Raw genomic sequence first — 15,590 nt, 5'->3', positions numbered from 1 at the left:
TATACAATGGTGGTTTTTGGATTATAATGCTAAAAAAACAGACTTGAGCAATGAGAAAATATGAAGTGAGGCAGAAGCCAGTGCAGAAATATATGTGACTACCGTATTAAAAAACTACTGTCTAGGAAGGAAGTGGCAGCACATTAGTAAAACTAAAACTGACTGTTAGGTTTAGTGCTAGTGTGAATCTAGCCTATCAGGCCAGTTACGCCTGCAAAACCTGGAGGAGACTGGCTCTATTGCGGATGAATGCAGGATCTGCCCAATATCACATGCATAGTGATGAGCAGATAAGGTGTTATCTGAGCATGCTCAAATATTATATTTGAGTCCCCACGGCTGCATGTCTCGCAGCTGTTTGACAACTGCTCATCACAGATTTCTCCTCTCTCTCTGGACCCGATATCACCTCCTTACTAACCATAATCCCAAAAGGTCTGTCCGCTATTTCATCCTTTCCTGATAGATTTCTAAAACTTAATATGGACAAAACAGAATTCATCATTTTTTCCCTTCTCACTCGACCCCCCTCAATGGCCCTATCCATTAAAGTAAATGGCTGCTCATGCTCCCCAGTCTCACAAGCTCGCTGCCTTGGGGTAATCTTTGACTCTGATCTCTTCTTCAAACCACATATCCAAGCCCTTTCCACTTCCTGCCAACTTCTGCTCAAAAATATTTCCCAGATCCATACATTCTTCAACCAAGAATCTGCAAAAACCCTAGTGTATGCCCTCATCATCTCCCACCTTGAGTACTGTAACCTCCTGCTCTGTGGCCTCCCCTCTAACACTCTCGCGCCCCTCCAATCTATTCTAAACTCTGCTGTGAGACTAATCCATCTGTGTGACGGGGTGTACGGCAGAGCAAGAAGGGGCAACAGGCCAAGGGATGATTCCACAGATTTATTATCAAGAACGCTGGAACAACACATGCAGGTAGATCTACAGAGTCCACAATTAGTCCAACGTAACAGGTTCGGGGGCACCTCCCGATAATCCTTGTGCCAGGTAACAAAGCAATAGTCCACACGAGTCCAAGGGATCCCAAAACAATCCCACGAACGACGAGATATGTCCTCAGCTCAAGTCTCGCCCCGTTCGCTTCCGCAGTCCCAGATGGACATGGGGTCTTGCCTCAGCTAAGAATCCCCACTCCTTCTCCTTCAAGGATCAACTCACATCTGATCTCAAAATAAAAATGGATTGTCTGAGCTCCTGGGATCCGCCCATGAAGGGGGGTAGGGGTCACACCTTCTATTCAATGGTTGGGTCCACCAGAAGATTCTAGACTGGTGGGCTCCAAGTAGTCTATGTAGTATGTACATTTGACTAGCCACCTGCTGTGAGGAAGAATGGCCATTCCTCCACTAGTGATGTTGACAAAGCTTAATTACATTATAGCTTAGGGCTGCAAGTATTGGGGGAAGGAGACATATTGTTACAGGTGAACTCCCAGCACAAGAAAATACATAAATTACAGCTAATAGAAACCAGAGAACAGTTACATACATCAAATGGCATATTATTCAAATACAGGACAGGGCAAAAGTACATATCATGACAACCTGTCCCCCCGCTATTCCCCGGCCTCTCCCCTCTGTCAATCCCTGCACTGGCTCCCCATTACCCAGAGACTCCAGTTCAAACCCCTAACCATGACATACAAAGCCATCCACAACCTGTCTCCTCCATACATCTGTGACATGGTCTCCCGGTACTTTCCTGCATGCAACCTCCGATCCTCACAATATCTCCTTCTCTACTCCCCTCTTATCTCCTCTTCCCACAATCGCATACTCCCGTGCATCCCCCCCCACTCTGGAACTATCTACCCCAACATATAAGACTCTCGCCTGCCATAGAAACCTACCACTTCTGACAAAACTACAACCTGCAGCAACTACTGCCTCCTACAGATCCTCTCCTCCTTTGGCCTCAAAGACCTCGTCCTATCCTGGATCTCCTCATACTTTTCCAACCACACGTTCAGCATCTCCCGCTCCCACACTACCTCCTCATCCCACCCTCTCTCTGTTGGAGTCCCCCAAGGCTCTGTTCTAGGACCCTTATTCTTTTCAATCTATACACATGGCCTGGGACAACTCAAAGTCCCATGGATTCCAGTACCACCTTTATGCTGATGACACTCAGATCTACCTCTCTGGCCCAGACATCACCTCTGCTGCCCAGAATCCCAGAGTGCCTATCAGCCATATCCTCCTTCTCCTCTAGCTTCCTTAAACTCAATGTGGACAAATCTGAGCTCATCATCTTTCCTCCATCTCACAGATCTTCCTTACCTGATCCATCACCATTAATGACATCACGCTTTTCCCGTACCGGAAGTTGGCTGCCTCGGAGTAACACTTGACTCTGCCCTGTCCTTCAAACAGCACATCCAAGCTCTTTCCACATCCTATCACCTCCAGCTCAAAAATATCTCCAGAATCCGTCCTTTCCTCAAACCTCAATCTACTAAAATGCTTGTGCATGCCCTCATCATCTCCAGCCTCGACTACTGCAACATCCTTTTCTGTGGCCTCCCTGGTAACACTCTCGCACCTCACCAGTTCATCCTCAACTCTGCTGCCCAACTAATCCATCTCTCTCCTCGCGACTCCACCGCTTTTCCCCTCTGCAAATCTCTTCACTGGCTCCCATTCCCTCAGCGTTCAAATCTACTATATAATTGTCTAAGGGTCACTTCCGTCTGTCTGTCACGGATATTCATTGGTCGCGGCCTCTGTCTGTCATGGAAATGAAAGTCGCTGATTGGTCTTACCAGCTGCCTGTTCCATACTCCCCTCTAGTCACCGCTCACACAGGGTTAATGCCAGCGGTAACGGACCGCGTTATGCCGCGCTCGTGCCTGCCGCCAGCTTCCCAGAGATGCATTGCGAAATTACCCAGAAGATTCAGCGGTCTCGCTAGACCGCTAAGTGATCTGGGTAATTTCGCAATGCATCCTGGGAACGAAAGATGGCGGCAGCCGCGCGTGCATCGCCAGAGGTTCGCTGGATCTACGCTGGATCCCGCCGGCGGGTGAGTATATAACTATTTTTTATTTTAATTATTTTTTTTTTTTTTAACAGGGATATGGTGCCCACACGGCTATATACTACGTGGGCTGTGTTAGATACCGCATGGCTGCTATATACTAACTGGCCAGTGTTAGATACTATGTGGGCTGTGTTCTATACTGCGTGTGCTGCGTTATATACTACATGGCTGCTATATACTATGTGGGCAGTGTTATATACTACGTGGCTGTGTTCTATACTGCGTACTATATACTACGTGGCCACTGTTAGATACTATGTGGGCTGTACTATATATTACGTGGCCAGTGTTACATACTACGTGGGCTTTGTTATATACTGCATGGCTGCTAGCTATATACTGCGTGGCTGCTATATACTGTGTGGGTTGTGTTATATACTACGTGGGCTGTGTTATTTAGTGCGTGGCCTATATTAACGCATCGGGTATTCTACAATATGTATGTATGTATATAGCAGCCACATGGTATATACCACAGGCCACGTAGTACTCCTATATACTATGTGGCCAGTGCTATATACTATGTGGCTGCTTTATACATACATACATATTCTACAATACCCGATGCGTTAGAATCGGGCCACCATCTAGTTACTAATAATGACCTACAAAGCCATCCATAACCAGTCTCCTCCATATATCTCTGACCTAATCTCCCGATATCTTCCCTCACGTAATCTCCGGTCCTCCCAAGACCTCCTTAATAATAATAATCGTTATTTATATAGCGCCAACATATTCTGCAGCGCTTTACAGTTTAACAGTTTCAAACACAAAAGTCATAAGTAACAACGTTAACAATACAATAATTAAAGTGAAATAAGACGACCCTGCTCGTGAGAGCTTACAATCTACAATGAGGAGGGGGAGATACAAAGCACAGGTGTGTATTTACAATGATGTATTTACAATCATGGTCCAGCCATCTTCAGGGGTTGGGGGTAGATAGAGATAGTGAATGGGCTACACACACACACACAAACATAAAATGACTTTGATTAGTGAACGTGAACTTCTCTCCTCCACACTTATTCGCTCCTCACCTAATCGCTTACAAGACTTCTCCCGAATATCCCCCATCCTCTGGAATTCTGTGCCCCAACACGTCCGACTATCACATAGCATAACATTCGGATCCTTCAGACGGAACCTGAAAACCCACCTCTTCAGGAAAGCCTACAGCCTGCACTGACCCCGCTGCCTCCTCACCACTACTGGAGCTAACATCTCACCAACACCGGAGCTGCTGCAACCTCCCAACCCATTGTTTCCTTCCCCACCATCCTGTAGAATGTAAAGGTACCGTCACACATAACGATTTCTTTAACGATATCGTTGCTTTTTGTGACGTAACGAAATCGTTATGTGTGACAGCGACCAACGATCAGGCCCCTGCTGGGAGATCGTTGGTCGTGGGGAATGATCAGGACCTTTTTTTTGGTCGCTGATCACCCGCTGTCATCGCTGAATCGGCGTGTGTGACACCGATCCAGCGATGTGTTCACTGGTAACCAGGGTAAATATCGGGTTACTAAGTGCAGGGCCGCGCTTAGTAACCCGATATTTACCCTGGTTACCATTGTAAATGTAAAAAAAAAAAAACAGTACATACTCACATTCCGGTGTCTGTCACGTCCCTCGCCGTCAGCTTCCCGCCGGCCGTAAAGCACAGCGGTGACGTCAGTGCGGCCCTGCACTTAGTAACCCAATGTTTACCCTGGTTACCCGGGGACTTCGGCATCGTTGGTCGCTGGAGAGCTGTCTGTGTGACAGCTGTCCAGCGACCACACAACGACTTACTAACGATCACGGCCAGGTCGTATCGCTGGTCGTGATCGTTGGTAAATCGCTAAGTGTAACGGTACCTTTAGCCAGCAAGGGCAGGGTCCTCTCCCCTCTGTATCAGTCTGTGATTGTTAGTTTGCTTACAAGTAAGTGATGATGTCTGTAACTTGTATGTAACCCCTTCTCATGTACAGCACCATGGAATGATTGGTGCTATATAAATAAATAATAATAATCCACCAAACTGCTGCACGACCAGCTCTACTGTATCCTCATCCACCCCTTACTGTACAACCTACCATATCCTCATCCACCCCTTGTAGGTTGTGAGCGTCACGGGCAGGGTCCTCTCTCCTCCTGTACAAGTCGTGACTTTTATTGTAAAGATTATTGTCCTCATTATTATTATGTATACCCCTCACATGTAAAGCGCCATGGAATAAATGGCGCTATAATAAATAATCACTACACATGCACCATTCTGGTATGTAAAATGGATCAAACTAGTGCTGGATGCAATGTTTTCAGTATAGACAATGGGTCAGCGTGGAGAATCTTTTGTGTACGCTAGCACTTATGACTATATTGGTCAGTATGCCGTCCCGGTGGGGTCCATGAACTGTTGCAGATTTCAGCTTTCAGCAGAATGAACTGTTTTTACTTGGCTGACAGTGTCAGCAATCATTCTCTGCATCATTATAACATAGTACATACAGGAAAGAACTGAGACAAAAACAGAGAGGTCATACAATACAGTCTACAGGAAATACATCAAACTCGATGATTTAACAGCGCCATCTTCTGTCTGCTCAACACCGTTCCTTAGCATAAGCCTGCAGCTGCTGTATGCTCCAACATGAACGCAGGCTTACACAGTGAGCCTCAGCACCCTCTCCATTTGCCATAAGTGCAGGACTCAATGCCTCAGTAACTATTAACCTATGTTGCGATCCCATCTTGGTGCAAAGTTTCACGAATACATATGAGAAATCTACCGACATGTTATGTGATGCTACCACAGCTGCAGAAGTCATCCACAGCCCCCCTCCCCCCCCCCCCCCCCCATGAAAAACAAGACATTTACCACATGGTATACATCATTTTTGCAATGGCCTATAACATATCACTGCAAATTATACTTTACTACACAGGAAAAAAAAACTTGCCCATTTTACTGTCAAAAGGACACTTGACTGGTTTATAGAGATCTATGAGCCCATACAGTGCGTGCCCCAGGTATCTGAAAGGACCCACCAAACAGTGTTGCAAAAAACAGCCTCAAAGGCATTCTCTGGGAGAAAAAAAAATAAATGGAATCCCAATTTACTTTCTAAATACTTTTAATTAGCACATTGAAATATTTTTTGTCTATGACTGTAATCATTACAGAAAAACAAAATGGCCACTGTCCTAGAACACTGACAGAAACTTCCATTCTCACAAGCAAGATGACTGTGATCATGTGCAGTAAGAACAGTAGGAAACTCCCTCACCTCCCTTCATGTGCAGGAAGATGTGCTTCCAGTAGAGACTACTACTAGATCTAATACTGGTGCTGAGGTAAGAAGAGACCGTTCACACCTGGGCTATGGAGTCGGAGTCCATATAAAAAGCGCTGTAAATGTTTTCAGAAGAATTTTGGAAAGTTATGAAATGTCCTATAAATGTCTGTTCTGTTCCTGATCTAAGGATCTCGGCTCTTAGTGGAGACGAATCTGTGCTGCACTTTATGTACATGCTAAGTAGTGACCAATATTGTGAGTCAGAGGTTTGGCTTACCAACTCCACGGCCGCTATCCACCCTGTCTATCTGATCTAATACTGGAGATACCAGGAGGTGCTGAAGTAAGAAGAGGCTGCTCACACTGCTGTCCACCCAGTCCATCTGATCTAATACTGGAGATACCAGGAGGTGCTGAAGTAAGAAGAGGCTGCTCACACTGCTGTCCACCCAGTCCATCTGATCTAATACTCGAGATTCCAGAGGTGCTGAGGTAAGAAGAGGCTGCTCACACTGCTGTCCACCTGGTCTATCTGATCTAATACTGGAGATACCAGAGGTGCTGAGGTAAGAAGAGGCTGCTCACACTGCTGTCCACCTGGTCTATCTGATCTAATACTGGAGATACCAGCAGTGCTGAGGTAAGAAGAGGCTGCTCACACTGCTGACCACCCAGTCCATCTGATCTAATACTCGAGATTCCAGAGGTGCTGAGGTAAGAAGAGGCTGCTCACACTGCTGTCCACCTGGTCTATCTGATCTAATACTGGAGATACCAGCAGTGCTGAGGTAAGAAGAGGCTGCTCACACTGCTGACCACCCAGTCCATCTGATCTAATACTCGAGATTCCAGAGGTGCTGAGGTAAGAAGAGGCTGCTCACACTGCTGTCCACCCTGTCTATCTGATCTATTACTGGAGATACCAGAGGTGCTGAGGTAAGAAGAGGCTGCTCACACTGCTGTCCACCTGGTCTATCTGATTTAATACTGGAAATACCAGAGGTGCTGAGGTAAGAAAAGGCCACTCACCACCCAGTCTTTCTGAATGTAAAGCGGCTGCTGTGACAGTGCGTCGAATACGTTTTCTCTAGGTCACTGCAACCACTCAGTATTTGGAAAGATATGGAGGACAGCAGTGTGAGCAGCCTCTTACCTCAGCTTCCCTGGAATCTCCAGTATTAGACAGACAGGGTGGACATAAGTGAGAGTCTCCTACCTCTGCAACCCTGGTATCCCCGATTTTAAATCAGAGACAGTGGGCAGCAAAATGATTGTCCTTTTATCTCAGTAACCTGAAGATATAGTGCCATCAGATCCCCTAAGAAGAACTCTGCAACTTTTCAATTGCAACTCCAAGTTATAGTTTGTCGCCATTTTAAGATCTCTACTTGCATGACAATGAACACAAACATTCATTTTCACATGCAGAGTTTAAGAATTGTGAAAACTGGTCATAGGTGATATTTGATCAGAGTTGGTTGAACCTGGCAGTGACCAAACATGTTATGTGGATGGTGCCATTTTTGTCATTCTTGCCATTTTCTGGTGTGGGAACATGGTTAGTGACGTAGGTTGACAGAAGATGCAGCGCGCTAATGGTATCTGCAGACTATTGTTAAGAACATATATATCCACGCATGAAATGACCCTGTAATTTAGAAGAATAATTTCAATGCCGATTGTAATCTGATTTGTACAGAATATTTGATCCCTTTTAAAGAAAAAAATATCCAATAACATCTGCCAATCTGATTACAGCTAGGAAGTAATTATAAGACCAATGGCGGAGGAAGGAAAGCCATTTAACCCTTTTACTACTGGATAACAAATGACTACTCTATGGGCCCAATTCATCATTTGTAATTTAATGAAATCACTTTTCTTTTTTGGCACTGACGCTTTCTTCGAAATTTCGCTGCAAAATCAAAAACACTTTTTATTTCTCTTTAACCAACTTTTCCAACTTTTTAGCACCAAAAGTCACAAAATAACCTTGAACATGCAACATTTGGTAAAGGTCACATTTCATGAATCTGTCTCAAACATCTGGATAAGCAAAGCTGAAGAGGAGGAAATCCCCACAAAAAAAAAACAGGACAAAAGAAAAAATAAAAAGTGGCACAAAGCGTACAGAGAATAAAGCAAAAATGAAAAAAAAAAAAAAAACACAAAAAACACCACACTAAAAAGAAGTAAATTACTACAGAAAAGTAGTACCAGCAAAGATGAGTCAGGACCCCTGTGCCTATTTTTGTGGTAACCTGAGACTTGACAGGTACACCACTCCCTGTAAGGGGACTGTTCAGCCTGTTTGTCATGGTCATGCCTTGTTCTTGCTGTTAAAGGGGTTTTCTTAAAGAAAAAACAAAAAAGAAAAAACTAGCCCTTTTCTAAAGAATGGGGGGTTTGGATTCTGGTGCTCCCATCAAGAGGGAAAGCTTCTGTTGCACATTGATATGAATAGTCGGCATCTTACTAGATGTAGTCGCTCTCTGCTCCGGCTCAGAGGTGGAACACAATTAATATGCACAGAGAATTGAAGCACCGGTTCCCAGGGAGAGGAATAACCGATAAATCACATCCTCAGTCCCTCGGCTCTCCAGTTCCTCTTTACTAATCAATTACAAGAAATATTGCGGGTTCCGAGAAGTAACTAGTGGTGGCGTTACTGGCATATCAATGCCATATCGGCTCTTCACTGGTATTATGTATGGCTGTGGGACCCCCCAACCAGTGACTCATGAGCTACGTGTAACTGGTGGCCCCTGATGTGGGACTCGTGGCCGTAGGCTTCAGCAAGTGCGACTCTCTGCATCGGTGTCCACAGGGGCATTATTACTTTAAAATGGTCACTGTTCAAACATTATTAATTCGTAAGGGGGCACTCCTGGCATTACCACCTTGTAAGGGGGCACCGGAGCTATTAGTACTTTATATGGAGACACACTGAAAATTATACCCTTCAAATTGGCGCAGGGGGGGACTACTATGAATTATTCGCATAGAATGTGGCTCGCGACAATCTCTTCAAACGGAATGTGGTTCTTGTGGTAAGAGAGGTTGTCAGGCATCAAGATCACAGCAATGTCACGGGCACATACCCTCCCTATAGGGCGGCACATGGTCTCTACGGATCCATATTAATGTGTTGTGTGTCACCGTGAAGCCTACTGGAACACATCATATCCCCCCTTATAAAATATAGGCCAATAAAAGTCAGTAGGTGCAGCAATAAGCCCAATAATGTCCCAACAGTGCAGACTACCTGGCAGCATCATGCTCGCTCATACGTCCATTTTTCACGTACTTGCTCCTTCAGGGTTTGGCAGGTATTTAACATGTGCAGCTTATAGTCTATGGGGCTGTTCGCATGTGGCTTTTTGTGCACTGAAAAATAAAAATAAAGGAAGCGCGTCCATATTTTATCTGAGGTACGGACCAAACTCGCCATTTCAAGGATATGGAAATGTGAAGAATTAGGACACGGCATTGATGAGGTCCTTGTTGCATCCTAGTGCTGTCCATTTTTCAATGTCTGCTAATAAAAAATATATATACGGTATTTTTTTTTTTTAGATTTTTTCTGTATATGAGAAAAGCTAAATGACACACTGACAGTAAGAAACGCACTGAGGAACCAAAAACTGACGACACACTGATGCAGCGCACTGATTGAAGAAAAAAAAAAAAAGGACATCCGAATGAGGCCTTAAAGGGACATTGACATTCGGTAACTACGTTGTTCCTCCTTTAACCCTTTCCTCACCGGCTATGGCACAAACCATCCGATGGCGATCATTACAGCCCGACAGCAATACAACAGTAGTAGAAACCTATACCCTGTAATAGCCGTTAATGGCACCGCCAGTGGGGGCTCGCAGTGTGTTTATGGTGGGATACACACGCAGCACGCCACCGGTGTGATCATCACATTGCAGTAACAGATCGCTTTATGCACACTGCAAATTACATGTGCACTATAGAGCGATCAACAGGGGCATCATTAATCTTACTCTACGCACCTATCCCAAAAACTGTTTAACCCATTCTCAGCCAGTAATGGCCCATTCACAAAAAAAGGACAGTCGATAAGGCATTGCCGATTCAGCCATACAGTAATGATCTCCCCAGCACCATTTACATCATTATTTTGCCAATGGATGACATTAGGATATCACTGATATCAGCACATTACATCCCTGCGCTCAGGAGACTCATCTAGATGGAGCTGGCTTTACAATAGGCAGCTCCAGGAAAAATCCTCTGGACGTGAAGGGGTTAATAAGCAAGCAGGCAGGCAAGCAGCAATGAGCCTGATCCAGCACCTTGGAGGGTTAATTCACATACTGGAACCTATACAATAAAGCAATGCAGTCCTGTAGGGGGTACTTGTGTCATGTCCTGTAGGGGGTCCTTGTGACATGTCCTGTAGGGGGTCCTTGTGACATGTTCTGTAGGGGGTCCTTGTGACATGTCCTGTAGGGGGTCCTTGTGACATGTCCTGTAGGGGGTCCTTGTGACATGTCCTGTAGGGGGTCCTTGTGACATGTCCTGTAGGGGGTCCTTGTGACATGTCCTGTAGGGGGTCCTTGTGACATGTCCTGTAGGGGGTCCTTGTGACATGTCCTGTAGGGGGTCCTTGTGACATGTCCTGTAGGGGGTCCTTGTGACATGTCCTGTAGGGGGTCCTTGTGACATGTCCTGTAGGGGGTCCTTGTGACATGTCCTGTAGGGGGTCCTTGTGACATGTCCTGTAGGGGGTCCTTGTGACATGTCCTGTAGGGGGTCCTTGTGACATGTCCTGTAGGGGGTCCTTGTGTCATGTCCTGTAGGGGGTCCTTGTGACATGTCCTGTAGGGGGTCCTTGTGACATGTCCTGTAGGGGGTCCTTGTGGCATGTCCTGTAGGGGGTCCTTGTGGCATGTCCTGTAGGGGGTCCTTGTGGCATGTCCTGTAGGGGGTCCTTGTGGCATGTCCTGTAGGGGGTCCTTGTGGCATGTCCTGTAGGGGATCCTTGTGGCATGTCCTGTAGGGGGTCCTTGTGACATGTCCTGTAGGGGGTCCTTGTGTCATGTCCTGTAGGGGGTCCTTGTGTCATGTCCTGTAGGGGGTCCTTGTGACATGTCCTGTAGGGGGTACTTGTGTCATGTCCTGTAGGGGGTCCTTGTGTCATGTCCTGTAGGGGGTCCTTGTGACATGTCCTGTAGGGGGTACTTGTGTCATGTCCTGTAGGGGGTCCTTGTGACATGTTCTGTAGGGGGTCCTTGTGACATGTCCTGTAGGGGGTCCTTGTGACATGTCCTGTAGGGGGTCCTTGTGACATGTCCTGTAGGGGGTCCTTGTGACATGTCCTGTAGGGGGTCCTTGTGACATGTTCTGTAGGGGGTCCTTGTGACATGTCCTGTAGGGGGTCCTTGTGACATGTCCTGTAGGGGGTCCTTGTGACATGTCCTGTAGGGGTCCTTGTGTCATGTCCTGTAGGGGGTCCTTGTGACATGTCCTGTAGGGGGTCCTTGTGTCATGTTCTATAGGGGTCTTTGTGTCATGTCCTATAGGGGGTCCTTGTGACATGTCCTGTAGGGGGTCCTTGTGACATGTCCTGTAGGGGGTCCTTGTGACATGTTCTGTAGGGGGTCCTTGTGACATGTTCTGTAGGGGGTCCTTGTGACATGTTCTGTAGGGGGTCCTTGTGACATGTCCTATAGGGGTCCTTGTGGCATGTCCTATAGGGGTCCTTGTGTCATGTCCTATAGGGGACCTTGTGGCATGTCCTGTAGGGGGTCTTTGTGACATGTCCTATAGGGGTCCTTGTGTCATGTCCTATAGGGGACCTTGTGTCATGTCCTATAGGGGTCCTTGTGGCATGTCCTGTAGGGGGTCTTTGTGACATGTCCTATAGGGGGTCTTTGTGACATGTCCTATAGGGGTCCTTGTGTCATGTCCTGTAGGGGGTCCTTGTGGCATGTCAGGGGGGTCACCCAGCAGTATAACAGATCACACCTGTATAATAAATGGGGAAGGGGTTGGGGGGGATGCAAGAGCACAAGGGCTGCAGCCCCCTAATTTAAAGACTGGAGAGAGTATGCTCCAGCAATGGGGTCAATGCAAAGGAGAAGCAATGCAAGGGTTAAATACATAAGGCACAGCTTCCTTACATTGTGCAGGGATAGGTAGGACTGAGGGCAGGTTCCCTCCAGAGCAGGACACTAAAACCCTGCTCCACCTGAGCAGCTCTTACCGTCTACGTGCGGGCTGGACGCAAGCACCGGCTGGCACCGTGATAGATCCCGGATAAATCCCGTGTCACGGCCCCGGCTTCCGCTCCCGTGCTCGGCTGCAAGACATCCGCAGGTTCCTCCGGACTCACAAAGACAACGCGCTACTGCTGGGAAGTGCAGACAGGTAGCGCCTCCGCACTCCCCCTAGCGGCCGAGCGGAGGACTGCGGCTGCTCTTTCCTCAGGAAACGTACACAAGTGTGACGATTTACTGCCCGGAGGAAATAATAATAATAATAATAATAATAATAAATAATAATCTTTATTTTTATATAGCGCTAACATATTCCGCAGCGCTTTACAGTTTGCACACATTATCATCACTGTCCCCGTTGGGGCTCACAATCTAAGTAAAAGGGTTAATCCGTGCATAATTCGCCAAATAAAGTATTTTCCATGGAAAACTGGCTAAAAATGTCATGCTGTAACATACACGAGATATAGTTCACAGAGTCCATGAGGTATGCAGGGCCCTGGACAGTGTTACCCTTTATGACAGGAACCTGAATACTGTAGAAGCAGGGCTGTATTGGGCTATGTGCACACAGAGCTTCTCTGGGGGTTTTTTTAGTGGTTGCACTCTGAAAAGCGCTGAGAAAACGCTCTTCATCCGTTTCTACCTAGAAACAACATCAAACACTAGAAACGCTGTTCAAAAGCACCAAGCTGTTAATGTGAGCGACCGCTCTTCGGGCGTCCTCCGCTGCACACACGCTTTATAGTAAAAGTCAATGCCACATCAATAAAAACGCTGCGGATCCGCAGAGAATCCGCAACATGTGCACATACCCTTAATGTGAGCGACCGCTCTTCGGGCGTCCTCCGCTGCACGCACGCTTTATAGTAAAAGTCAATGCCACATCAATAAAAACGCTGCGGATCCGCAGAGAATCCGCAACATGTGCACATACCCTTAATGTGAGCGACCGCTCTTCGGGCGTCCTCCGCTGCACGCACGCTTTATAGTAAAAGTCAATGCCACATCAATAAAAACGCTGCAGATCCGCAGAGAATCCGCAACATGTGCACATACCCTTAATGTGAGCGACCGCTCTTCGGGCATCCTCCGCTGAACGCACGCTTTATATAGTAAAAGTCAATGCGACATCAATAAAAACGCTGCGGATCCGCAGAGAATCCGCAACATGTGCACATACCCTTAATGTGAGTGACCGCTCTTCGGGCATCCTCCGCTGAACGCACGCTTTATATAGTAAAAGTCAATGCCACATCAATAAAAACGCTGCGGATCCGCAGAGAATCCGCAACATGTGCACATACCCTTAATGTGAGTGACCGCTCTTCGGGCGTCCTCCGCTGCACGCACGCTTTATAGTAAAAGTCAATGCCACATCAATAAAAACGCTGCGGATCCGCAGAGAATCCGCAACATGTGCACATACCCTTAATGTGAGTGACTGCTCTTCGGGCGTCCTCCGCTGAACGCATGCTTTATAGTAAAAGTCAATGCGACATCAATAAAAACGCTGCGGATCCGCAGAGAATCCGCAACATGTGCACATACCCTTAATGTGAGCGACCGCTCTTCGGGCGTCCTCCGCTGCACGCACGCTTTATAGTAAAAGTCAATGCCACATCAATAAAAACGCTGCGGATCCGCAGAGAATCCGCAACATGTCCACATACCCTTAATGTGAGTGACCGCTCTTCGGGCATCCTCCGCTGAACGCACGCTTTATATAGTAAAAGTCAATGCGACATCAATAAAAACGCTGCGGATCCGCAGAGAATCCGCAACATGTGCACATACCCTTAATGTGAGTGACTGCTCTTCGGGCATCCTCCGCTGCACGCACGCTTTATAGTAAAAGTCAATGCGACATCAATAAAAACGCTGCGGATCCGCAGAGAATCCGCAACATGTCCACATACCCTTAATGTGAGTGACCGCTCTTCGGGCATTCTCCGCTGAACGCATGCTCGTATATAGTAAAAGTCAATGCGACATCAATAAAAACGCCAGGAGTCGTCTGGGCATCGTTTTCAGCGCTTGCTAAGCATTTTTTTTTTTTTTTGCCTAAAAAAAAGTGAGCATTTTATTAATTTCTTGACAGATGACAAAACGTGAGAAAATTGCCGTCCCTCTTCCTAAAAAAAATGGTAAAGAAAAAACATTAAGAAAAAAAGCTCCAGCAATTGTAATCAAAGCACTAAGAAAATAGCTTTCCTCTTGAAAAACGCGACAGTTTTGACCACCAAAAATTATGGAGTTTGAACAAAGCCATAGTATATGTGCACTAGAAGGTTTTTTTTATAGTTAAAAAAACACAGAGTTTTCTAATGGAAACTTCAGGAAACATTTGAGTCGCCCATCAGGGCAATGGGGATACTCGGCACCGGGTCCGGTCGCTTAAAGGGGATGTCACAGTGGCTGCAACCCAGTCCGTGGCCCTGGGACTCACTGTAAAAGGGAATGGTATTTAAAGGGGAATTGTGAATAAGTCTGTCCTGACGCCACCTGTGGTGTTCGGTCAATAGGGGGACCAGCGCTGCTTTAAAGGGGTCCTCTAGGGGATGTTGCTGCAGCAATGATGGTGACGCTTCCCACAGGTGAAGCAGGGTTCCCCAGGGGTCCTAGAGTGTATGGTGATGATGGTGTTTGCCGGTCAATGAGTAAAGGACACAAGTTGTAAAGTCTTTGCCTGGTTTACTGTAGTTGGCAGGCCACAGTCCAGGGTGACTGGCAACAGGCACATTTGGAGTCCAGGCAGCCCAGAAACAAGTGAAATCCCCTTGGCAAGTCAGGTTGGGAGCCTTCCACTATGCGCTTGCTATAGTCCCTTGCTGTCTGTAATGTCCTAACAAGGTCCTGGTTCTTTCCCCTGTCCTGGGACAGGTACCTGTATGGTAGGCACCTTGAGCCGTTTCTTTTGGGGTCTCTGCCCGGTGACTCCATGGCTCCAGCGTGCTGCTGTAGCACAGGCTTAATTTGGACAGTATACG

At 46.7% G+C, this 15,590-nt stretch overlaps 1 protein-coding gene across 2 annotated transcripts in view; it reads right to left on the bottom strand.

Annotated features, from left to right (window-relative positions):
• Positions 1-12,722, bottom strand: part of SEMA4G (semaphorin 4G) — a 205,753-nt gene extending 193,031 nt beyond the window's left edge. The window contains exon 1 of one of the 2 annotated variants that reach the window (XR_011318531.1): positions 12,588-12,722. The gene's annotated coding sequence lies outside the window, so the exon portion shown is untranslated. Of the gene's footprint in view, positions 1-9,614; positions 9,709-12,587 lie in introns of those variants that run through there. The other variant, XM_069753730.1, reaches the window with a different exon arrangement.
• Positions 12,723-15,590: the final 2,868 nt, after the last annotated feature.

The sequence above is a fragment of the Ranitomeya imitator genome, chromosome 2, assembly GCF_032444005.1.
Source record: "Ranitomeya imitator isolate aRanImi1 chromosome 2, aRanImi1.pri, whole genome shotgun sequence".
Classification (NCBI taxonomy): Eukaryota; Metazoa; Chordata; class Amphibia; order Anura; family Dendrobatidae; genus Ranitomeya; species Ranitomeya imitator.
This window is presented reverse-complemented; position numbering and strand designations above follow the sequence as displayed.